This window comes from Cyprinodon tularosa, unplaced genomic scaffold, assembly GCF_016077235.1.
Source record: "Cyprinodon tularosa strain WSP-4 unplaced genomic scaffold, ASM1607723v1 ctg494, whole genome shotgun sequence".
NCBI classification, from domain to species: Eukaryota; Metazoa; Chordata; class Actinopteri; order Cyprinodontiformes; family Cyprinodontidae; genus Cyprinodon; species Cyprinodon tularosa.
Window position 1 is genome coordinate 336,804 of NW_024039223.1, and position 26,147 is coordinate 362,950.

At 36.8% G+C, this 26,147-nt stretch overlaps 1 protein-coding gene and 1 long non-coding RNA gene across 2 annotated transcripts in view; one reads left to right on the forward strand and one right to left on the reverse strand.

Moving 5' to 3' along the window:
- zfhx3 (zinc finger homeobox 3) overlaps positions 1–26,147 on the reverse strand; it is a 237,105-nt gene that overhangs the window by 183,365 nt on the left and 27,593 nt on the right. The window contains exon 3 of the mRNA XM_038302537.1: positions 5,232–5,303. The gene's annotated coding sequence lies outside the window, so the exon portion shown is untranslated. The remainder of the gene's footprint in view (positions 1–5,231; positions 5,304–26,147) is intronic.
- Positions 43–3,379, forward strand: LOC119794831. The gene is made up of 2 exons (XR_005282263.1): positions 43–523; positions 797–3,379. It is a non-coding gene; the product is annotated as an uncharacterized LOC119794831 (long non-coding RNA).

Below are 26,147 nucleotides of genomic sequence, written 5' to 3' on the forward strand. Positions count from 1 at the left end.
GAAGTGACTCATATATTAAAGCACTGATCAAAACTTTGCAGTCTAGAAAGTGTTGTTGAAGCAAAGATGGATTGTTGTACATGAACCAAAGATAACATAGAAAGGAAAAATGTACCAATCCTGTTTCGGGCATGGCATGAGCCAGCTACCCAATCAGGTCTGTGCAGGCTCTCTCACAGGCGAATGGCATGGAACGTTGGCCCCGCCTTGCATTCCCACTGAACTGCTGTTGCCCATAATGATTTTATAAACATTTTGCCAGCAGATCAATACATGTATTGATCAGGCATTGTGAGAGTAATCCGTCTAAACCCCAGAACAGCCTGGAGCTCAGAGGTGGGAGGAGCAAAAGAGAGAGGCTGCATAGAGGATGGAGAAGTAGAGCGAGTCTGTAGCCACAGTAAAAGGGAGAAGAGGTGCAAGGTTGGAAGAGACTGAGAGAGGCGGACGCAGGGATGGAGGCAGGTGAGGAGAGAGATTGCTGGAAATGCTGCCAGGCCGCTGGGGCTGAGGAAAACAAATGGTAATTGCTTTCTCATTAACAGAGTGAAAGGGGTGAGGGCAACTGATAACTACTGAGTGAAAGTGAGCGATGACAGAAAAAAAGTGTCAATTACTAGGTAAAATTCTGTCTCTAGTTTGGCCTGTTATAGCATGTAACACTAAAAGGTATGCTGCTGCATGTGCATGTCTGCATGAGGTTGAAGGAGATTCGTAAGAGATTATACAATAAATGATTGTTCTCATGGTTTTCTTTTTAACTGCAGGTTGATTTTGTTTTTCTGTTCTTTTTTAGACAGACGCTGCGAAAGAAGACGCTGAAAAAAAAGAGTTTGAATGAAAACTACTTCTCAAAAATCTGTTGCTGCAAGAAGGTTTAGAACATATTTCATTCAAAGTGTTTAGTATATATAAGAAAACTTCTTTTCACCACCACTATGGATGAAGAACTGCACAAATGAACTGAGTGTAAAGTCAATATTATTGCTAAAAGACAAACGTGACAACATGAGGACATCCTTCAGTGTAGAGGATTGCTGCTCTTTTGTACAAATGGAGAAATTACTGGCCTATGGAATGGTTTTTACCCACTGGGAATTCACAGAATTGGATTTAATTGTTTTACATTTTAAATTAAGTAGGAGATTTACTCAAGCAAGGACTCAGTGGATGAGTCATTGCTTGGTTCAAGGCCACAATCTGCCCCTGGATGGAGGACAAGTCAACAGCTTTTGGCATTATCCCTTTTTTTCTGTGAAGAAATCAACTTTTATTGATATTTGTTTAAGTAAGAAGTATTGTGCATAATTGAGGATGATGAAAGAAGATTAAATCCTCTCATGAACTGTGGTAAAAGATCATGCTCTTTACTTAAACTCATGTTGCACTGAAGCGGAAGCAGCCATTGAAAAAAGGCCTGATGGTTCAAGTCTGTCTAGGCATCTATTGATGTACTCATTGAGGAAAGGAACCACTTGAATGCAAATCTTTGAGGGCAAAGCACCTACAGAGCCTTCCAAAAGTATTATCAATTCACATTTTTCACACCTTCTCATGGTACATAAACACATTACAATGTTTAAATTGAACTAAATGTACATAATTGTGAACTGGAAAAGCAGATGAACTGGAAAGAAAAATATTTAACCAAATAAACATCTGTAAATTGGGGAGTGCATTTGTGTTCAGATAATACTTAGTCATTAATTTTAGTACAGCATTTCACTTAAATCATATTTCCAAGTCATAAAATTAATTATTAATTTATTTATCTTTTGAAACCTACTAACTCGGGGTGGAAGCATTAAAACTTTTATGACAAGCCAGATATTCTATTTGTATTTATTTTAGGATTTTATCATTCAACACACGTGGCTTGGTCACATGACTTTGACCTAGCCACTCTATTGTAGCTTTGGCTATGTGAGGTTGTTGTTCTGTTGAAAGATGAACATCAAGCTCAGTCTCAGGTCTTTTCAATAACAGCATGTGGTTCCTCCTGGATGAACATGTGGCTCATTGTGAACGAATCCTGCAGTTAAGTTAAAAACTTGATGTAATCCGCTAAGTTTCCTTTGACAACTTTTAACCAATCTGACGGTATGGTCTGATTGAATTGTCACTGTAAAATGGCTTGAGATCATACGTGTTGTGAATTGGTGTTACATAAAATTTGAATTGAAATTGAATTGTGAGGTTTCACAATTCAATTTCTTGGATCAAGACCAAAATAGTCAGTTTTGGTCACAATAACCACAGCAATATTTCTCGATTTGTTTTAGATTTTAGATTTAGAAGAACACAACTGAACTTGAAATTCTTATAAAGATGTTTTACTCTTTCTCTGAAGAGCTTTCATAGTTTAGAGCCAGAAAGGGGGAAGTTTCAAGCTTTAGACTCTTTTGAAAATCCATTCTAAATATTTGAGTTTACAATCATCTTAGACAACCCTATACAATCAAGCATTGTATTATTAACCCCTGAAGAAGTATGTGTATTTGTTTGACATTGACTGAGCAACAGGCTCTAAACTGGGCTGTGTGATTTTGAAAGATGAAATCTGAGTCCTCGACACTGTTTAGAGTCTATTTCTCTCTTTTGACATAAATGACATTATATCCTTTTTAAAACATTCTATTTGTAGATGCAGAGTTTAGGCTTCTCCTGAGAGTCTGGCTTTTCACTGATGAGCCATACTTCTATGGATAGCCAAATTTAGTTTCCCCAATAGAGTTCTGGGCATTCGTGGTTGCACTAACTGCATTGGTCCTTGAGATAACATTGGCTCTGTCTGAGGGTTTGGATGGTTCTCAAGCAGATCAGTATGTTTTGTTTGGAGAAAAGTCCTCTGTTTCAGAAGTGATTGCTGTACAATCTGAGAAAGACTGCATGTCATTTGGAAACATGCAGAATGGCTCTTCCCCAAACAGCTTGAGGCTTGGAGCTACTCCTTCACCATCTCTAAACCAGCTGTTTGGACAGAAAGAACCTTTCTTCAATAATCGAATTTAAAATACAGTCATGTATTTCAAACATTTTGAATTTGCCATGCCCTGAAAGAAATGGGAAATTAACCTTCAGCTTATGGCAAAGAGCAAGTGAGCCTCCCTCCCTGTAAAAAAAAGCTTACTTTTGCCACTTTCCTATAAAAAACAGATTACCGTAGTAGAGTGCAAAATGATAGTCGTCATGAACGCCCTTATTTGTGCTGTGGTTCTATGCAACTCCCTCATGGTTTGTAAGCATGTAACTTACAGCTGCACCATAAGTTAAGACCAGCAATATACCTATATCATTTGTTCCACACTTAGAATGTACTAATTAGGTATTAATTGCTCAAAGATTTTAGATAACACGTCTGGAAAGAACAGATAGTTAGTCACAGTAAAAAGAAGCTACACCCTCTGATGATCCAACAATATAAACATATAGAGGGCTTGAACAATTCAAACCAAACTTCCAATAAAAAAACCTTACCACAGATTCTACAACAAGACAATTTCTTAACAAATGAAGTTAAAACATGAATATAATCTATAGATATTTTTATACAATGTCCAGCCCTATAACTTCAAAAAGTTTTTATTGGCAGCCATTTAGACTTAGACCATATAAAAACTCTCTGCAAGGGCTGTTTTCTTTTTTTTTTTTTTCTTTTTTTTTTTCTTTTTTTTTTGATAATTATACATTTCAAATGACTAGGAAGAAGTAAGGTTTTGTCATACTTTATGTACTTTTTAAATGTTTGTTGTTGAAGTATTAATATGTATTACAGAAAATTATTTGCACATTAGTACTGCTGTTTTTTTTTTTTTTTGGCAGCATAATGCAAAACCAGTAAAATTAATTCAGAGTGACAGCTGTCTTTCTTTCATACTTAAAGTAAATCATCATGGTTCCATTTTTATTTTTCATTACAAACTGTACTGAATTGAAATGAAACCGACTTATGAAGAAAAAAATGAAGTGCTTCTTCATTTCTTTTGCAGAGCTGAGCTACAACACATATAAACACATATAACACAAATCAATTAGCAAATCTTCTTAACTGATCTAGATTAAGGTTTAGTATCCACAACCCAAAAGAACTTTAATAACCAACTGAAAACAGATAAGGATAACTAGTCTTTATCTTTTGTCTGTGGAAAATGCTTCACTTAATTTAAAGAAATATTTCAGGATTAGTTAATCAGTCTAAAAAAATCTGTAGCTTTATTCAACTCAAAAAGGCATTTATAGCATCATTTGCACATTGTTTTATGATCATTGCCTCTCAGTGTGGCAAGTCCATAAACGATCATAATAAGGTAAGAATAACTAGCAACCAGAACAAAACTTTCAAAAAGTTTTTTGTTACTAGACGCCATTTGCCTTTCACCAATACTGGTGTTGCCTGTTTTCTATAATTATTATATACAGTATAACTGCAGAAAAAATGTGCTAATGAACATTACCATTTCTCATAAAGACTTAATTCATGTGCTATTAAAGCGAAATTTGCACGCAGAGTCACTTTCCCTTTTCTATTCATCGTTTTTGGTGAATTCCTTCTGTCAAAAACAAACCTTTGGATGAGCGCCAAGCAGTAAATTAGGGTATTCATTATACGTATCAAGCATAAATTACTATTCAATTAACAAGCCACTTGAGCTGAACTAATCAACTAATTAGGCCATGTGTGTACACAGAAAAGCTAACAAAAGCTTATGAGTCCCCTGGGAAAGCAGTAAAATCCAGAGGAAGAATGACAGCAAGGATGAAGCAACTGGTTTTGGTGGGAAAAAAACTAAAAGCCACCAAACGTTTGGTGTACATTTAAGCTGTAAATTGTAAATATTACTGTGTTGATGCATTTATTTGATCAGTTTTAAATTAAAATTAAGGCCAGTTCCACCTGATATGTAAAGTAGATTGAGAAAAAATCTGTGTTTATCTTAAGTGGCTTACAAAAAGATTTCAAAGAAAATGTGCTAATAATAGGAACATAATAGGAATTTTTTTTTCTGCTTGATTTGTACAAGTTTCAAAAAGAGTTGGTGCAACTGAATTAAGTTAAACAACACAGTGATCTCTTACTATTGACATAATGGTTTAAATACTATACACCAAAGATTCTTCAAAGAAGTGGAAGATACTTATTTTTCAACTTACTGGTGAAGTTCACCGAGTTAAACTCTAAGTTGAGCCTTATAGCCTTTATAATAGGGCTGTTTTGTCAATTCTGAACATACCTATGGTCCAGAGCTTCTTCAGGGGGAAGAACAGGCTTGAATATTTTCTTCACAAGCCGACCAGGCTGCAACCTGAGGAGAAACAAGCATGAAATGTGAATGCATTTATATAGAGAAAGTAGACAGAGTAGTGCTGTGTTAATCATTGTTTTTTTTTACAGAGTATAAAAAAACAGTCTGGAGTAATAAACTTTGGACCAAAAGTGTGATTAAGATATAAACTGATTGAGACAGTTCTAAGCATTCCACCCATCATATCTAAATGTCTGAGGTCTGCTGCCACTCCACTAAAGGCCAAAGGCGGCTATTTGGAGGAGAACACAATTATTGTACCAGTAAATGTCAGAACAGACCCATCTAATTGTGCCATTACTAATTCATGTTTATTAATGCTTTGATGTATGGTGGCTCCACAGACAGACTGAGTTTGTCTCTGATTTTCATGTATGGCTTATTCTATGCTGGTGTCAGCTGCAGGGAGAGTCTGTAACTGTAGGGCTGGGTGGTGGGTGTGGGGTGGAGGGAGAGCCTGATCAGCAGTGCCAACCAGGGTGTGACTCAAGCGTAAAGACAGTTGACTGATGAAGCTGGTGCCTTTTGCTGGCCTAGTGCCAGGGGCCCCAGGTCCCCAGTGTCCCAGCCGCTCTGTACCTCAGAGCCTCTGGGCAAAAACAACAGTTATTGTTTTCACTGCCAACCAATTAGCAACACTTATGCTTTATTTAGTCATGCTCTAATGTGGGCTAATTAGCTCACATTAGTGTTTGACTACATTAGAGCATCACCTAGTCCCTCACACCAGCACAAGGCATCAGCTGGGCGAGAGTACGGGAATGTAAGCAAAGAGGAGGGGGTGGAGAGGGTGGGAACATAAATGGAGGTGGGGCTAAGCTGGAAGGATTACAAGCGCACCAACCCAGCTCTGTGGATCAGCACTTTTTAACAGATCTTCAGGGGCCTGTTGGCTGAATGCATAGCAGGAGAAAAGGGCAAATACAGCCCAGTTACAGTTTTATAGAAAGCTTTGTGGAAAAACACCCCTGACACACACCTCGGTCTGGCAGCTCGGTTTGTCATGTGGCCCAGGGGGGTCCGCTGGCCTATCACATGACCGTTGTAATGACCTTAAAGGGCATCTTCCTCAACAAGCCCAGGCCACTCCTACTGGCTGAACTGTTCAGTAGAAAATACAGCTTGGGTCACTGCATAATTTGATGCATCTGGCCCTCAGGGTGGATATTAAAGCAAAAAACAAGATAATCAACGTAGAGTAAAAACCAGGCCAGGAAGATATGAGCAAAAGCTGACAAGCAGGGTATAAAACAACCTAGTGTTTTGGGAAATTTGAATTGCTGTGGCATTAATAAAGTGGCATGTTAAATACTTTCTTATGAGTTGGGATTTGTGTGAGATTATTAAACTAACTTCGGCTTTCTTTATCTAGTATACTCAAAAGAATCATCTTTTTTTGAAGAGCAATAAAAAGTGCTGTATATAGCTCAGTCGCTATATAAGCTGAAAAAGGTCAAAGTCATGTCAAAGGTCAAAGTCAGGTTCAACTGCATTTCAGGGGTTTAAGGGGCATATAGGATATTTGGTCACTAAATATTAAAAACAGACAAAAAAAGATTTCACCATATTTCTGTCAAGGAGAGAAAAAAAGAATGACATACAAAAAAATAAATAAAAACCCTGCTGATGCAAGGGATGAGTCACAGTTTTTTGGTATTTACATTTTTTATTAGTGTCTGCACTCCCATATTTGTATTGCTCGTCTCCCTCATTACCTAAAACTGCTATCCAACATGGACGTAATTTTTGGCTGGGATGGGGGTTACATGTCCCCTGCAATTTTTAAATATCAGTTTGGTCCCCTGCACGTTTTACTGTACAAAAACAATGTTACGGTACAGTACACGGACATTCGTCGAGTACTAGGACCATGCGGGAAAAACATGGCTCAAGCTGAAGCCCACTTCCCTGACCTTAGACCATTAGTTGCATTAAAAAATACTTGCATCCCCCTACTTCTAAAATCAAAATTTGTCCATGCTATTGAATATACAAAGTCAGGGCGATAAGTGAAATATCACTTTTCGTTTTGTCTCTGGGGCAGTGATACTCAGAGCCAATCACAACTTCATGAGCCAACCCATCACCTTTTTCATCTCAAATGTCTACCATTATCTTGCTAAAAATCAGACACATCTCACTATTGTTAGCTAGTGTCAACTGTTCAGGACAGTAGCAGAGGTTATTTAAAGTAGACATGATCTATCTTGGAATCACATGTGCAGAATGAAACATTCAGCCTCAGTGTATGTGGTAAATGAGCTCAAACAAAGCTTAGTTGTGAAGCTTTAATGCTGAATGTTTAGCAAGTAAGTGGCTCCTTATGTTGCAGGTAAATTTGTCTGTCATACACAAGGCTTTGTATTACCGAAAGCAATAAAAAAGCAACTAAATGCAAAATTTAAGCTCACTTCAGAAAGGAAACTCGGGTAGTTACACACTCTTGATTTCACTGGTCTCCAAAGGCAACTGTTTCACTGTTGGCTCACGTATAAAAATGAGCTGGGAGAGGGATAATGTCCTCCTAGTAACAAAGCCAAAGCCAGTGAGAAATATGAATAGGACTCAGAAGGGCTGAAATTACATGACAACACGAAGGTTGTGGGTGTAAAAAAATGACACTAGGCTTTTTATAATCTCCAGGGGTAGGAAAATCTTACCAAAAGAAATACTATTGAGGACCAATGGCATGTTTACAAGGTAACAAAAAAAATCCTATTTATATTTTATGCAGGTTAGTGGATATTTTATTTATAAAGTATGTAATAGTGTATTTATTCAAGGTAAAATAGAGATAATATGACTTTAGTTTTTGGCAAAAAAATGTGTTTATTTTGAACCTAAAAATTATGTTTGATGTATTTTTTTTCTTTGTGATGACTGTATAAAGGGCTATAAATTATCTTATGGTACACATTATTAAAAAACTACTATTACTCTTAATAAAGATTGCTCATGTGTGAGCTGGCAGAGTCACTAAAGACTCCTGGACGGGTGTAGAAACATTTTCAAAAACTGAGAGAAAGTCTGGTTGCTGCCGATTTAAGCCTGTTTGAACTTTTAAGGCAGTGGCTATATTGTTCTCTGCAATTAAGCTTCTATAATTTTCTGAAAAAATGGGCTGTTTGGTGCATTTTTTTAACATTAGCAAGTGTTTTGTCAGCCCTGATTGTTTTATTCTAAGACTAAACAAGTAAGAAAGAAAATGTATGATTTAAAATTAACTGGCCATAAGACCATGTTTGTATCCAATACCGACTTTAAGAAATGTCAAGAAGTCTTTATGTTTTATTTGTATGTTTTAAATTTCTCCAAATACTTATAAAATTGCTGTTAAACGCAAAATTCACAAACCTCTTTAGATTCAAGGTAAACTTTTTGTATTTTACTAACATGTTTCTTTAACATGTTGCTTCCAGTAATATGTTAAAATGATGGAAGTGATTGTGGGCCAGCCAAAGTCCTGATTGAATCTGACAGAGTGTGGTGAGAGCTCTGGATTAGGCTGATGGCAAAAAATGCTTTCATACCTGAACGCTCATCACCAAATCTAAACTGTTAAAATTAAAGTGTAAAAAGAGTTAGACTACTATGATACCATTGTCTAAATTCCGTCGATTACTGAGGAGAGAATGAATAATTTTTGAAAGGCCACTTTTAAATCAACAAACATGATTCTCCTTTACATAGTTTTATTTTCTTTTAAAAGATTATTTTCTAACTTCTTGGTAAAGTGAATTGGTTAGATTGCCTCCTCATCTTAATTTGCAATGGGTATGAATCATTTTCAGCCTTTATTTAAAATGGGGCTTCTTTTTCTTTCTTTTTCTTTACATTTCATCTGCTGTTTCTTCTTTTGGAATTAGAACTCTTTTTCTCCATGAAATAAGCCCCTAAGAGTCTTTATTGGTTCAAAGAGCGTGTATATATTCTCTATTAAACGATATAATTAATAAGTGTATTTTGGTAAGACCTATACTTACACGGCATCCAAGAAATTTTAACTTATTTAATCGGTCTTTGTAATGTTGCACATATTTTTTTTCTTTTTGCACCTCTAAAGTTTGATGCAGGTTTACAGGCTAAGGTTAGGGTTCATATGAGCTAATTTGCATCATATCATTATAACATTCATAGGCTGATTTTGCACACAATCATTTGTAGACAAACTACACTTTGAAATACACACCACATAGTGATTATTTTACTGCATTAGAATATGTGTTTTAATTGTGTTTTTGAATCCTTTCTTAAACCCAATGAAAGGTATTTTTTTCGAAAGTCTTAGTGCTCTCTTTAGCTTTTTCTGTTTCCATCTGTCTAAATCCTCTCACTTGGATAAATACTATTTACTTATCTGCCCTTGAATGTCACTTTAATAGGTTGGTAAAAAAAAAGAGAACTCTTAATTTTGTATGAGAATGAATAGATTGCTGCATGGGAGTTAACGCCTTTACCTTTAAATAGCTAAACTGACTTCAAATTGTAACGTATTTAATTTTCATTAATGAGGCTAAATTAGAAACAGTACCTATATGAAAAGCAAAGGCTTAGTCAGGCACCTTTAACACATTGTATCAATAATACATTAATATTATGGAACAATTGTGGTCTTACTAGCTCAGTTTTTAAATATGCAATATAGTTGAATGTTATGGTTCAATAACGATCCAATCTGTAATTTTTCCATGTTCAATATTTTGGGCAAGAGTTACCTTGTTTACAGATTTGCAGCAGTTTTCTGAAGGACTTGCTTCGTGTAGAACACCATAAAACAGCAGGAAATCAACTGTTCTATCCAGCATGTCAGTGGGAGGACATGCTTTCCAAAAAAGCCTGAATATATTATTATTTTTGCTCTTTTCTCACTTTCAATTTTAGTTATTATCTATTATCATGCATGCATAATGTTGAAGAGGGTCACAGGATAGTTCTGTCTTAAATGTTATATTTCCATGATTGGTTCATTCTCTCCGTTTCCTGTTTATTGTGTGGAAGGAACCTCCATTGTCTGTGGGTAGCTCGGCCCTGAGAGGGGCCATCCCCAGGGAATGCTGCATCTTTTATTAATCAGGGCCGATGCACCACAGCCTTGCTTATCTAATTTAGAAGCCTGCCCTGATACAACTATGTTAGACTCAGAGTAGAGAGAACGGACCAGGGGTGTGGGGGTGCAGCAGGGTTTGTATAGAATGGGGGTTGGGATGCTCTGTTTGGATTTTCCATATTGTGGTTGAGGCAGAGATGATGGGGGTAGAGGCTGGGGGGGTATACCGAAGGGAGGTAGTGACTTATCAGACACCTCGTCCCCAAGTTTTAGGACTGATTCACAATACAGCAAATTACCTTCTGCTGACAAGAAAAAATGAGCATGGCCCCCATACAGAAAAAAAAAAGAGGATTGTCAGGGAGAGGTGACACATTGATTGCTTAATATGCGCATCTAGAAAGCAGGGGTTCAGAGGCGTCCTTCCTATATATATGTAGAAGAGGCTCAGCAGTGAACAGCACAGCCATAAGGGAGAATGAGAAATTGAAATGCCATGTTAGATTGGAGTCTCTTCCTGGAGCCAATCTATCTAGTCTAGTCAAGGTTGACCAATATTAGTCCACCACATCAAAATACAAACCTTTGAATTTTGGTAAATAAAGCAGAACCTACCAGATATAAAAAAAAATTATCCTTGGTGACAGTATACTCTACCTAAACAAGATTTGGTGTACTGTATATGCATCATAATCATGGTAATACCGGATCAGCCTGTTTTTTTATTCTTTTCTGGCTGACCCTCCTTCGCTTTTTCCCCACTCATGTGTGTCACGGTTCAGATGAATCAGTGTCACCGGTGTTGAGAGCACTTACTGTCAACCCTTGCGCCCTAGGCTACAGCCCTGATGGACACAAACTATAAAATATCAGCCCCCTGGGGAGACATCGCTCAAGCACTGCCCCATCGCTCCGGGGGGAGGGGGTTCTGGTCAGTGTGGATGTATTTTACTAAGAGTGTTGAGAAAGCAATATGGCAATGTGTTTGTGTTCTAGATGTGATTGCCTAATTATGACCTAAATGGGTGTAATCATGTGGATGCTTTCCAACATAATTTCAGTGACAGAGAATTAAAAGCGATGCGAATAAAGTGGAAGTTATTTATAGTAAGGAAAACTATCAGGTTGTTTTTTTTTCATTGCTCTGTTTATCTGACTAAATAATACAATATAATAATCAAGATACATCACTGTCATTTTTTTGCATCTCAGAAAACTAGATTTTGTTTTATTGCCCATTCCCATTACAGCACCACAGCTGAAAAATGTGAGGTAACTGTACGGGAAAAGCAGAAATTAGTAAATCAATAGAATCAATGCTCTGTCTGAGGACATGTCCTGTATCAGCTGTCTCCTCCAGGCACAGGGGAGTTTAAAAAAAAAAAAAAAGGAAATACCCAACTAAGCTAAACAAGGTAAGAACATTACATAAATATTTAAAAATACATTTAAATCTCTGTAAGTTCCTGGCTTGAAATGTAAAATCCCCTGTCATATTAAGGTTCCTTCATATTAACAATACTTTTGAACCCTCAATTTCATTTCTGCATATTGGTATATTTCAAGAACATAGGAAAAAAAATAAAATAAATAAATAATTAATATATATATATATATATATATATATATATTTTTTTTTTTTTTTTTGGGGGAAAAATTTGATCGTTTGAATATTCAGATCCCCTAAAACAACACTTTGCAGAACCCGCTTGTGCTCAGTAACAGTATTGAGCCTTATGAGATATTGCACTCAGTTTTTTTTATTTAGAGACCATTTTTTCACAAATTTGTCTTTTATAATATGACTGAATCTCATTTATAATAATAATAATAATAATAATAATAATAATAATAATAATAATAATAATAATAATAATAATAATAATAATAATAATAATAATAATAATAATAATACATTTTATTTAAAAAGGCGGCTTTCTGGACACTCAAGGTCACCGTACTAAAAGCATAAAAAACATAATGTCAGAAACAAAAGACAATAGGTTAAACAAAATATATACATAAAACATAATCGTAGTATTGCTGTTTCGGTCTAGAGTTAGACTGAGCTGATCTAACATAAATATGATCTCATATCTAAGTTGATGGTAAATGTCCTACTAAAAGGGAACCTCGAACAAATTCTAACATTTTTGCAGTCTCTTCCAAAACTTCCCTGTTCTTTTCTTCATTCATCTTCCAGTAAACTCCAACCTGATTCCCTGCTTCTGCCAACAGAACTGTAGAATTTATCGTTTCCTCCAGTGTTATCATGGAACCCTTGGTTGCATCTTCAATCAGTGCTCAATTTTGAAGATTTTTCGGAGAATTAATTTCAGGGGGTCTGAAAAAAGTAAGCTGACAATAAAAGCATTCCTCAATTTCTGAATTATATATATATATATACACACATACCGGTATATATATGATTCCTGCTCTGGTTGCTTGGATCCAGAGTTGTTCTTCTCTAAGGCTAAACTCACCATTGCGGCAAGGCTTCATGGGTGGATGAAATCCGCCCCTTATTACCTCTAGATGTTCTTGGGCTGTCGTGTTTGACATGCCTCTTCAACACTGCATGGTGGTTGGGGACGGTGTCCCTTATGGTGACTAGTGGGGGGCATCCCAGGAGTAAAGCCTCGGAGGCCCTTTATTTGGGGCCATAGGGTCGCTAAACAAATGGAGCAGGGGTTTCATTTGTTGTGCCAGCATTAAATCCAACCTGTTTCTGGTGCATGATGGACTCCAAGAGATCTCCCTCTTTGATCGGTCCTGTTCATAACCTATATGGACAGGTTTGTCTAGGTACACCCAAGGGCCAAAAGGATTCTGGTTTAGGGACCAGTTTAATTTGTCCTTTTGTTTTGAGGATGATGTGGTTCTACAGACTGCAGCCTTCCAAGATCTAAGGCATGTGCTTAGTGCAGCTCAACCCCAAGTGTGTAGTGGCCAGGATGAGAATCAACTCTTACATATCTGGTCCAGGGTTCTTGACCTAAAACAGTAGGCAAGGTCAGAAAAGTGTTCCCAGTCTCAAGTGGGGGAGAAGCAGTTCAAGTGTTCGCCAGTGAGTGGAGAATGGAGCGGGAGATCGACAGACAGATGATGTGGTTGCTGTTATAATGCAGATGCAGCACTGGTCCACTGTGGTGAGGATAGATCTGAGCCAAAATGCAAAACTCACAAATTACTGGTTGGTGTACCTACCCTCCCTCAACTATGGTCATAAGATTTTGATTATGCCGCTTCTCCTCCACATTGAAAGGTGTCAGCTGATGTGCTCAGACATCTGCTTTAAATGCCCCATGGGAGGTGTTCTAGGCACGTCCAACTGAGGGGAGGACCAGAACAATGCATAGGACACAGTGCATGTATGTGTATTTCTATTCTATATTTATCGGGTAGTCTGTCACATAATTTTAAGTTTGAGGTTGGAATGTCAAAATGTGCACAATATGCAATTATACAAAAATATGAAGTGTGTGAACATTTTTGTAAATCACTCTAGGAATATACTAAATTTTTACAACTTTCCTCATAAAATAAAAATAATAAGGTTTCTCTGAATATGTCATTGACCAATTTTTTTTGCAAATTTTTTTTGACTATTCATTTAGACAGCTTGATCTGTGGCTACTTTATTCAACTAACAACATTTAAAAAAAGCTTTTAAGAAAGTCAAGGACAAAAGCATTATAGTTATAAATGAAGCAAGGAAATAAACAATGTAGTGAAGACTTGATTTTTATGACTCATGGTGTTTTTGACCACTGGAATCTAGAGTTTAGTGTTCTAAAGCTCCATTAGAGCGTCTGGGATGACTGCAGTAATGTATGTAACTGCAAAGAAATTAGTACATTCCAAAAAATTGTAGATGCATGTTCCACGGCATCATTTCCTATTACTTAGGGGTTATCAAGTACTTAATTTTACTACTGATCTACCATAAAATCCCTGTAAAAACATTTATATTTTCAGTTTCTGGACAGCAAATTAACTGAAACAGTATTTTGCATAATTTTTAAGAACATATAATAGATAGATAATAGATATCAAGAATGTGTAATAGATATTATCTTTTCCCTTTGAATTGTGATTGTTCAATGTCCTATATGAGCTATACTTTGACCAACCTTGAATTACAGAAATTGTTCCTTAAATCAGGTTAAAATTGTCCTTCAATTTGTGATACAGTCCTGAGACCCATATTATTTGATCTTAAAGAAAATCCTTATGCACAGTGGAAACAGAAGAAAAGGCTAAATACAGATTCAAGATGTAAGCCGGGTAGCCAGTAAACAGTTTTATAGTGAGTTATTGAAGCTTTTTTAAACACGGATGGGAGTGAGAATCGGCATACCCATATGACAGTTGCTTAAGCTGAACCTCTGTCCACTAGGCTGCCACATAGTAAAACTCTTTTATAATTTGTGATGAGTGTAATGCCTTCTCCACTTCATGATTATGTGATGCTGTTCACCTGTGTCATAGCTAAAGAGGCCCAGAGTGTGAACGCAAATACAGTAGATGGTCTGCAAGTTCAAATTAAGGAAGAGGACTCCTTAACACTTATTTGCACAATCGAAACAATATAAACAATTATTGATGTAAAACAAGTGTCAGTTAAAAATTCAGGGGCAGGACAAATGAGAACGAAAATGTATAACTTCAGAAATATTTATAACATAAATATGTAAACAAAATTATAATTAAATGGCTAAAAAATAAGACAGCCTTTCTAAGTTATCACCTAGATTATTCAAAAATGATGTCCGTATTTTACAAGATTCCTCCACTCAGACTAGCAAGGTTGAGTCACTATAGAAAACAGCTTTGTTCTGAGATGCTGATGCATGCAAGGGGAGAGGGGATTTCTGTTTTCCTTGAGGATTATGTTCATGGTGGGAGATTTTGTGAGGAAAACCCTCAGACCCATTTCAAGCAAGGTACTTCACTATTCTCTTAAGACTAGCCTCAATGTCATTAATATCTAAATAACAAAATTTTTCCACTCCTTTAATCTCTGAATACACCAATTAGTGAATCACTAATTTGTACTGCCTTTTTTCTGCCCTTATTGTTATCAGAAATGTCATGCTCTTATTCAAATCAAGGATGAATAATAAATAAGCAATAATTACTGTCTTGAATGAGCTGACAGCTTGGCTTGGTCAATGGTAAAGAGGGACCCTCGTCATCTTCTACCCCTCCTTCTTTTCTACCAATCCCCTTCTTCTTTCTCTCTGTCTTTAATTGGATCTTGTAATTAGTTTCTCTTATAGATCTGGGAGGTCTGAGGCATCTTCTACAGTGTTCATTAGTGTTCTTGGAGGTGCAGCTCTTAAAAAGCCCTCCCTGCTGCATCCCTCATATTTCATAACACTAGGCGGGAATCTGCTCAAATACAACCAGAGCAGGGATGTTACTTTGGTTTAGCCAGTTTATGTCTGGAACCTAAAGTCAAGCTGAGATTATTTTAATATGTCCATAAACTGCAATTCTTGTCAAATTTTATTTTAAATCATAATTATGCCTTTGTAGAATCTAGAAAAATTAGAACAAAAAGCAAATATGATGATTGTTTGCAGTGAGGCAGCCATGATATACCTGCAAAAAACATTTTTCTTTACTTACTAGAAATTGACGCAGCTTCTATCTCTATTTTAGGGAAACACACATCTACAACACACACTCTTCAACGAATACACACATACACACAATGATCAGGTCTATAATAAACCCCCATCGCCACCTTCTCTGACACCCCCCAGCACAGTTTCCCCCCTTTTCACCCCATACCCCCCACCCTCCACTGGCCAGGCAACACTAGACATCTCTCCCTAATCAGCAGCCTTGTCTTGCTCGGAGTGGTTGCCATAGTAATATACCGGCTGGTCGACATGGCAACCGCTCCGAGGTCCACTATTAAATGAAGAAGAGTGGAGGGAGGGACATGGAGAAAGGAGCTGGAATTAGACAGACAGACAGAGAGAGAGAGAGGAAGAACAGTAAGACAGCAATAGGCAGGGAAGGATTGTCCAAGACAGGGGGAAGGGGTATTAGAGTGGGGTAGGGGTGTGGAGGGGAGATATAGAAAAATGAAATAAAAGGGGGGTGGGGTGTGTGGAGAATGGCATAGAAAATGACTACAGGAGCAAAAGAAAAGAGACAGTGGTGCTGCTTCAGGTACCTATTACATTATCTGGTATTAAAAGTATCTGATCTGCGTCACAACAATGCCATTATCTCAGTTCATGTCGTATTGTATTTTAAATGCCATTTATTTAAGGCTTGTATATGAAAAATGCACAGTAAAGCTTGTCAAAATTTGGATAAAGGAACATACACAGAAGATTTAAAAATTCAATGAAAAAATTATTTATTATGTTATTAATTTTTGCCTGATATGATATGAAACTATAATGTGTGGGTGTAACAGTTATAGTAAAAAAAAGGGAAAAAAGAGACTTAGCTTTGTGTATTTTTGTATTAAAAAATATTTTTCAGGTGTACTGATTTTATGACAGGTTTGAATTCAGCTCTGTCTATTAAAAATACAATCTGCAATCTACTGTATGGACACATATTTTCAGAGGATTAAAATTTACTTCGGAATATTTAATACCTTGAGATTGGGACATCATGTGTAGCTTTTTTCAGATTGTGTAGCCCCCTTCATGTTATCAGATAGGTTTTATGTATGTGATCTCTTGATCATACAGATGTCGAGAATCAGCCTCGGCGTGGCCAGTGAGACTAGAATCAGTACTTCTATGTTTAGTAAGAGTTAAAGAAATAACTATATAGGGTTATGGTTGTTTCTGCATTTTAGATTTCTTTGGGTGAAGTTTTTCCATTTTGTGATTGGATTGTGGGAGCAGTTTGTGATTTTTTTGTTGAGCAAAGAGGATTCAAGGTAACCTATGTTTTATGATTTTGTGTACAGAAAAATTACATTTAGGAGAATTTTGAACCAGATAAATCATATTGTTCACAAATTGAGCACATGATTATTTTGTATTTACACATAATATAAAATTCTTTATTGCTTTTGTATTTTTTAATGAAAAATGCATGTAATTTCAAAATTATTACATATCTTGCAGCTCCATGACTATTTTAATCTTCAGCTGGTAAAATATTGTCAACATCTTATGAACTTTTTTATCAAACACAGTCTGAATGATATAAAATGTGCTTCAATCTGTTTTAATGATTCATTATTTTACTGAGTCAAAATTTAGCATACATCTATCTTTTTTTTTATGTTTTGTTTGATCATTCCCGCCTACATCCCCTTCTCTTTCTTGATTTTTTTTTCCAAATCCACTAACCTTTTAGACAAGCTGGTGTATTTCAGCTCATTTTCTCTTCCTTTTCTTTTTGAATGGTTTTTCCTTTTTGCCTCTTCTATAATTCTCATTTTTTAATGAATGAAATGTCATTCCATCAAGATGCCGCCACATCAGTAACACAAAATAGCATTTTCTGCCTTGTGTGTGAAATTCCTCCATGAACTAAAACCCTCTCTTTTTCCCTGGAGCATCTTATGAAAGCTAGCTAATTGCATGTCCACATTGTACCATCAGTCCCTGCTTCCCCAGAGCACCATTCAGAGGCAATTAAAGTGAGCTTAAACAGAGTAAGAAAGTACGTCATCCTCTTAATGCAATTAAGGAAGTGTGCACACAAACATACAGTGGTAGTGCATAACACAAAAACAGGAATACAAAGAGAGAACAAAGCACAGAAAAACAAGCTGAAAAGGTCCATTTATTGGGCAAAGCAGACCTTTTACTTATCTGGATCACATGTTATGTTTAATTCAGAGCCAAGGTTTTGCATCTCAGATATGGTGTTAAAAGTTTGTGATACAATGATTTGTTTTTCTCTCTAACATACCCAAGCAAAAATTTAATTATTTTGTTTTGTAATCAGTTAAAGTATTAAAGGTAATTACACATTAAATGTCTAATTGTTGCTGCACCCAATTCCCAGTGATTCTACCACTCATGAAAAATGTCTGTTATTAATTTATTTTAATTAAACAGGCATCGGTAATTGAAGAAACATGTTCAGTCTTAAAAATGATGAAGTGATGTCAGCATTATTCTCAGTAAAATAAGACAGAAATTGTAGAAAACAAAAGTGAACTTTGTTTGCTAAACAACAAGCAATCTTGGTGAACAATGAATGATGATTCATAACAAGCATTTAGGCCTTATGATCACACATGTTAATCTCTAATGGGACATCAACTGGAACCATAATGAATAAGACCAAATTTAAGCTTTTCTCTAGCTTGGTCTGGCAACAATCATAAAATAAAGAGGAGCACCCCCTCATGATAACTGTAAAGTATGGCAGATGCTCTGTGATGCTGTGGGTCAGTTTGTCTTTCAATGATACTGAGATCATTGTTACTGTGTGCAGCTTTAAGAAGTAGGCCAAATATTGTCACAGTTTAAGAGAGCAGTAATCTATACCAGAAAACCTTAAATATGCCACGTATTTCAACTAGTTAATGATTGAGACTTTTCAGCAAATAAACACAGAAAAAGTTAATCAGACACAAAATCAACGTTCCTTTGTTTCCATGTTAGTCACCACAACCAGCTTTTTTTTTTTTTAGAAAACCTTTGGGCTGGGCTGAAAAGAGAACTGTGTAGGAAAGAGATTGGACTATCCAATATTTCTAGTTAAAAAAAAATGGATTTCATTTTATTTAGGTAAATGTTTCAATAAAGTTGACCAGCTTTATATTTAGTGAAAGTGGTTAATGTGAAAACTTGAACCTCTTTACCTGTGCTCAACATAACCTTTAACAGAGTTCATGGAAAGTCCAAGGGTTAGGAACCCCAACTGTTGCATGACAGACTTCTCTGTGCTTAAACCTATGATATGAGATAGACAACAACAAAGCGGACAAGGGTTCTACCATCAGGTGAGTCACCTCAGTCTGCTATTGAAAAAAAAAAATGAAAAAAGATTGTATCAAAGAAAATCTACGTAACCCGACTGTTTTAAGCAAGCTAGATTACAAGCTGCATTTGATGGCACTAATATTAGGAAGAACGTTCATTTTCAAAAAGGATCAAATCGCTACAGTTTCAATATCAATTCAAATATTTAAAAAATACTTAAACTTTATTAATTGAAATGAAAAATTAAATGTTGTACCTAACATCATAGGGGCTTATTAAACAAGTTATTATAGTACTAACTTAACTGTAAGGTATTAGGACTAAAACTGCATTACATTCTTTATAAACATATGTATCTGCAATGGACTGGCAACAGTAGATAGCTGGTGACCCTGCATGGGATAAGCGTGACGGAAAATGGATGGATGGATGAAAATATTTATAAAACATATAGTCAGTGAAAACAGATGGTTTCTTCTGTAAACAAATGATAGATTTCTTTTTTTTGTTTTCGATTTTAGAAAACCCGTAAAGATTTCTATTTTGTTGAACATGTTTTATTTGGGATTTATTGAGATAAATATGGAAAGCTCAAAAAGCATTTATTTAATATGGCTTTCTTTTGTTTTAGAAATGCTCTCTGAAAGTAATTGCAGCAAAGCTGAAGAAGTTAGTAGTGAAACACATGCTAAAGTAGGTATTTTCTAAAAAGTTTTTTTTCAGGTGGGAGGACTTTAATGCATTAAAAATAAAACCGGTTAGTCTGATTAAAAGCACTCAATGATGGGATGAAGGAATGAAACAATGCTGCTTTATAACACAGCAGCCGTTTTGAAAGTGAAAAGCTTGTCCTTGTGAAATTAGTATTTTTTATTTTATTTTAGCATTACCTACAACACCTTCGCACATCAGGTTGTAGTGGTAAGAAAACCTTAAATGCCACATCATAGTGCCTCTTTTAAATAGATATGATATATCTTTAATTATTATACATTTCTGAGTTAAACTCTCTAGGCTCCCCTAAGTGCAATTGTTAATACTTTCTTTGCATGGAGGACTAAGTTAGAAAATACGAAAAGAACATTTCCATGTAAAAGAAAAACCCCAAAAAACATCACTGCAGTGTTAGGCTTCATGCACCTGAAATATACGCATCTATGTTACACTTTTAATTCTAATTAAACCAATCTGGCAGGAGCATATATACTTACATTCATAACAGCGTTCAAAAGGGTCACAAGCAACAGTTTATATACACAGTGCTGTCTTTTGTCAGGCATGAAGGCTCCATAATTACTATTGATCTATCATTACAATGTTTAACTCACAAATTGAATTTCTCTAAGTTTCTGGTCAAGTTTAGGGCTTTAAGTGAAGAAATATCCAGCTACAAATCTAACTCATTTGACCACATGCTGTAGTGGACAAATAACAAAGCAGCCATTCACATCTGTGTTTCAAATTCTTAGGCTGCAGCACTTCTTAAATTCCAAGAAATACCTTGCTTTACAAGATCAAGGGAGGAAAATAACATGGAAGAGCATTTTTGCCCTTTTACACAGTAGGGATTTGCCCGCACTGTACCGGACATTGTGGGGGAAAAAAATGAAGGCTTCTCTTTTACGCTAGCTAAATATTGTTTTATTGTCAGTAGCAAAAAAAAACTTTCTCTGTGGATTCTTTCGCCAAACATCTCTACTGCACAAACACCATGTAGCCTTATAAGTATGTATTGATATGCCCAAAGAGAAAGCTCTGAAACTGCAGACGTTTGTAACCGTATTTGGATAATATACAGCAAAAGTCCACTGAAATATTTTTTTTTTTAAATAATTAAAATCAAAGTAGTTTTAAGAAGTGAGAATTTTATTTTTCTTTGACAACTTAGCTTTTCTTTGTGCACCAAATCTTCATGAACCCACTGACCTTCACTCCGCTTGAGGAGATTCTCGCATTGAACTATTTGAATATCAATGGCAAAAAGTAAAATCTTCTTTTTTTCTGAAAACTGTTATATATAACTTCACTATACCTGCAAAATGAGAGTGATGTTTTTATATTTTATAGAACAAAAAAAGTAAAGAAGAAAAGGAACAAATTAAAGCATTTAATTTCATTCCACCCTAAAACTCCACACCTTGCAACAGAACAATACAAGCATCTTGTATTATTGGGAAATTTTATCACCGATAAACACAGCTGGTGGAGGGAGAAATTAGTTTTAATTTGTACACGCTCTGGTATACGAAAACTTTTTTATTACAATTATAGGTGTAAGTTTTATAGTTCATGTTTCTATCAGTTTTCACCTTACCTTTTCACTTAAGAGAAAAAGTGTCTACGAAGTGTATGAGAAGAAAAGGAAGGCCTAAGAAGAGGCAGATATATCCAGGAATGCTTTGTGAGGAGAGCCCTTCTCGCAAAGATTTATTTACAAAGAATTATGGGATTTACTGTCAAATTAGATGGCCTGCACCATCTACTGTAATATCGAAGATGGAGCAGGCACCGTGCGGTGGTGGAGGAGATATGTTACCAACGGGGAGCAAAAAGCTGTGATCATTTCTCCGAACGATCAGTTAACTGAGTTTGCTATAAAGTCCACTATATAGTCCCCACTCTATACAGTGATTGAGGGATTTACGGGTTAGGGTGGACGCTCGGTCAAAGTAATTTTTTATGAGTTATAAGAACAGCAACTTTAAATGTGCATTCTTTATTTTAAGTTATTAAAAAAAATTCACGAAAATCCTCCATAATACCTTTAATGCAGTAAAAGTACAGCAATTAGCAACCACCTGCACAATTAACCAACATGGATGATGGTTTATTTTATTATCAATTCTTAACTATGAGAAGGTTTACAATATTTTAACAACCTATTAAATATTGAATATGATGATTTTCTGTGGATTTAAAAACACTTTTTTTCATGTACCTCAGACTGTTTTTGTGTTTTAGAAATAATTCTTATTAACTTTTTTATGGGGTCCACAACTGTCCTGTTCTGATCAAGAGGGATTTACGTTGGGAAGCTATTTTTCTATGTGAAAAATATGAGTTATAGGTGAAATAATTTATATAAATATATGCTAAAGTCAGATTTAAAATCATATTGCAGCTTTTCCAAAGATTCTACTCCAAGAATGGATCCTACCATTGGTATGGAAAGATGCATCAACAAAAAACACTTTAATATCCACTTCCACAAACTAAAATAAACAAACTTAAATATTTAACCCACACCTGAACCTATTTTTTTTTTAAGAAATAGATTAAACTAAATAAAAACCTCTTCATAAACATGAACATAAATGATTGATGGAGAATCATTTAAGCACTGGTGAAGATGTGTGCAAATATTTAAAAGATTGGGAGGATGGATTGTTTTAGTCACTTACTAAATATGTCAGTCTGAGTGGCAAAATAACAGTTGTAGAACAAGAGAATGGCATGTGCAGACTATTCATAGCCACCTCACAATGACTGGACTGTAGAGGGGGCTTTGCCATGTGCGGTCACCATCACAACCATTTCTGTCACCAAATGTAAAGTCCTTCTGCCCTCCAAATCCCTCCCAATTATAAAAGGTCCTTGAGTTGCTGTTTTGCCCCCTCTCTAGCTCCCGTCTGATTACTGAGTGTGGGGTGAGCTGTGCAGGCAATCAGCCGCAAAGAACCGAGCACCAAGAGGACAGGGGGGAAAAAAAATCAAATCCAAAACAGTGCAAAAAATAAACCAAAGGGAAACTACTGGGCCGCAATTACAGGCCATCCAGCCAGGCCTCTGCTCCAGCGCTCAAGAGCGGCCGTGATTTCCGACAGAAAAGGTTATTAGTTTTTATTGGAGGAAATAGATGCTGGGTGGCTTTAAATGGCACAGTAATGTAGGGGGTGGGGGGTGCTGGAGGCGAGGGCTCCTGACCTGGGTCTCCCAAGAGTCCCATTGCACTGCCACACAGACGCACAGAAGCCATCAGACAGTCCCTCTCTTTCCCTCTGTCCCCATGCCCTACAGGTCCTGCTATAAGACAGAACATTGATCTCTAACCTTGATCTTAATTTTAACGGCCACTCCTTTTTCATCTTAACACATATGGATCTGCATAAGAAAAGACATAAGATCAATGCTTAAAGTGTATTTTCACATTATGCAAAACAAAATTGTGTTGTTTTTTTGTGGGGGGGTGGGGGGTTAGGCTGCACCTGAAGAGTCAAAAACATCTGTTTATAGCAGGAGCAGAGGACATGAAAACATTGTCTGTTAGTGGAGCATCCCTTGGTTAGCTTGGCCTGGCATAATGACCGCCAGCGGATTTCTTGTCACGAGTGTGTAAGCCTGCGACTCCAGAAGAAAACGTTAGACATGCAGCATGTTTGCCTTTGTGCATGGCTGCCGCCGTGTGTACTTTGCTGTGTGTGACATTATTTCACAATGTGTAAGCTATGATGTGCTCGTGTCAGATAAAGTGGTCTCAAGAAGCTTCGGTGTTTGTTCAGTGACAGATGTTTTGTGTCAGCCAGAGGAAATATACGGAAGCAGTTGAATAGTCTTGCGGTTAATTTAAGCCCACGATGCAACAGTTCTGTCTTAGTTTTAATTGCAAGCCTGTGTTTCAAAATATGTCATGGAGTGTCAAAGCAGATAATATGGTAATGCTGTCTTTGGTAAGAGCTCACGTGCATGTTTGTGTTCATTGGGCTTGCAGTCCATGCTTCTATCCTAATCTGTATTCAGTTCAGGTGGGCAGCAACACAGACCCACAGCTCAGTAACTAATGGAGGGGCTGATGGGGGCCTGATGACGACCACAGGGCCATTTGTACACATACACGCAGAGTGCACATATACCAACACAAACGCTCTTTCCAGTCGCAGCTGCTCCTCTCACGCAGCTAGTGGCCAAGCAAGTTAATTACATTGACCATTTAATACTAGGCTTTTTTTTTTTTTTTACCTTTGGAGCATGGGGGATGCAATTTGATCAATTTTATCATATTTCTGTGTGAGTGAGTAACAATTGCAGTGCAAGGCATCAGCTTTTTCCTATGTTAGTTACCCTGCTACTATTTCTTAGCTTTTTGGTTTTTCTTTAATTGCCTCTGCTGCAATCTTTTGAAGCAAACCAATAAGTTGGTTTTCCAGGGTGTTAGGGAATTAGAAAATGAATGCCACTCTGGGGTCACTGCATCTGTGAGGCAGCCATAAAATTTCACCATGTGTTTCAGAATGTTAGAGGGCTATTAAAAAAGGAGTTCTTTAATTTTCTTTCACAACCCTAAACCTGAATGCATTCATTTAATGAAGACAAAATTTCATATAAAGGAAGGAAAGATCTTTTACCATTCTTTAACATAATCTCTACATTGGATGGTTTAAAGCGAAATGTGCATCCTCCAAACCTTTTCCCCATCACACTCACTACAGTGCCTGCATATTGGCTCCTGTTGTGCAGAGGGTGAGAAGATGTCCCAATCCTTTCGGGACAGAGATGCATTTTTCACCATTGTCACACAGGTTCATTCTTTTCACGCAAAGAACCAATGTGTGTTGATTTTACAAGGAATTCTGGATCTGGATCTTAATCCTGCTAAGATACCCACTGCCAAGTCATGTTAGTTTTATTGATAGTTTGTATTTTATTCCAAGATCATGTATTACAGTGATGCAATCTAACAGGATTTCCAGGGTCTTCAGTAGAGAAATAGACTCACAACATCACAGATCTTCCACCTTATTTCACAGTATCCATTATTAGTAAAGCTCTGTCTTGGTCAGTGTTGGGCATGTTACTTTGAAAAAGTAATTAGTTATAGTTACTAGTTACTTCTCCCAAAAAATAACTGAGTTAGTAACTGAGTTACTCCACAATAAAAGTAACTATTTACTAGTAAAAGTAACTATTGCGTTACTTTTGCGTTTCTCGCCCCCGTAACCCTCACCACCCGGCCCCCACCTTTGCGTCGTGTGTTTCAAAAGCCAGCTGAATAGAGTGGATGACAAAGACAAGAACCTGCAGAAAGTTTTGCATTTATTGCAACTCAACGTACATGACAGCGTTCCCCCTGCTTTACATGGGGGGAACGCTATCTGATGCGGTGTAAATATCATCAGGCTGCATTACCTCTACTTATGGGTGTGAAGTTTTTTAACAGGGCGTTCAGATCTGGTGAGTGTATGAAATTAATACTCGGGATGTCTATTTCTGAAATCCTGTGTGTTTGGGTTGTTATAGATACTGCAACATCCATCGCTTTCCTGTCGCTTGCGCGGTGAATCGTGCCGCCTGCGCTGTGCGGAGATGCAGGGGAAACCGTATCTGATGGGGAAACACAGCTGGACGTAACACCGGTATTTCCATCTGGAAAACGCTGTTTTGCTGCGTCCTCCTCACTCTCCATCTCCCTGTGTGTGCTGTACGTTAACACCCGCCAGCGGAAACACCCACCTACCCAACTGACAGACATAATCTCACTATACATCAGCCATTCTCATCCTCCCCGCTCTCATGACAAGGCGCGCACGAGTCCTATCATGAAAAGAAGGTTCATTGTGCGACCTGAGTAACGTCCAGTAACGGGGTGTCTGCAATGGTAACTGCGTTATAGTTACAGTAAAAGTAATTAGTTAGATTACTCGTTACTAAAAAAAAGGTAACGGCGTTACTTTCAACGGTGTTACTCCCATCACCGGTCTTGGTTCAATCAGTCCACAGCACATAGGTGCAGGTAAATCTCAAATGTTAAAGAACAAACTGAAAGTTTCTTTTGTTACATTTTTTTGAGATGGATTGGAAAAATAATCGAGAAGGCTGTTGATTTTGTCAAAAAAGTTATGTCTAACAAGAGATGTGTCCGGCTTCCATACAACACCA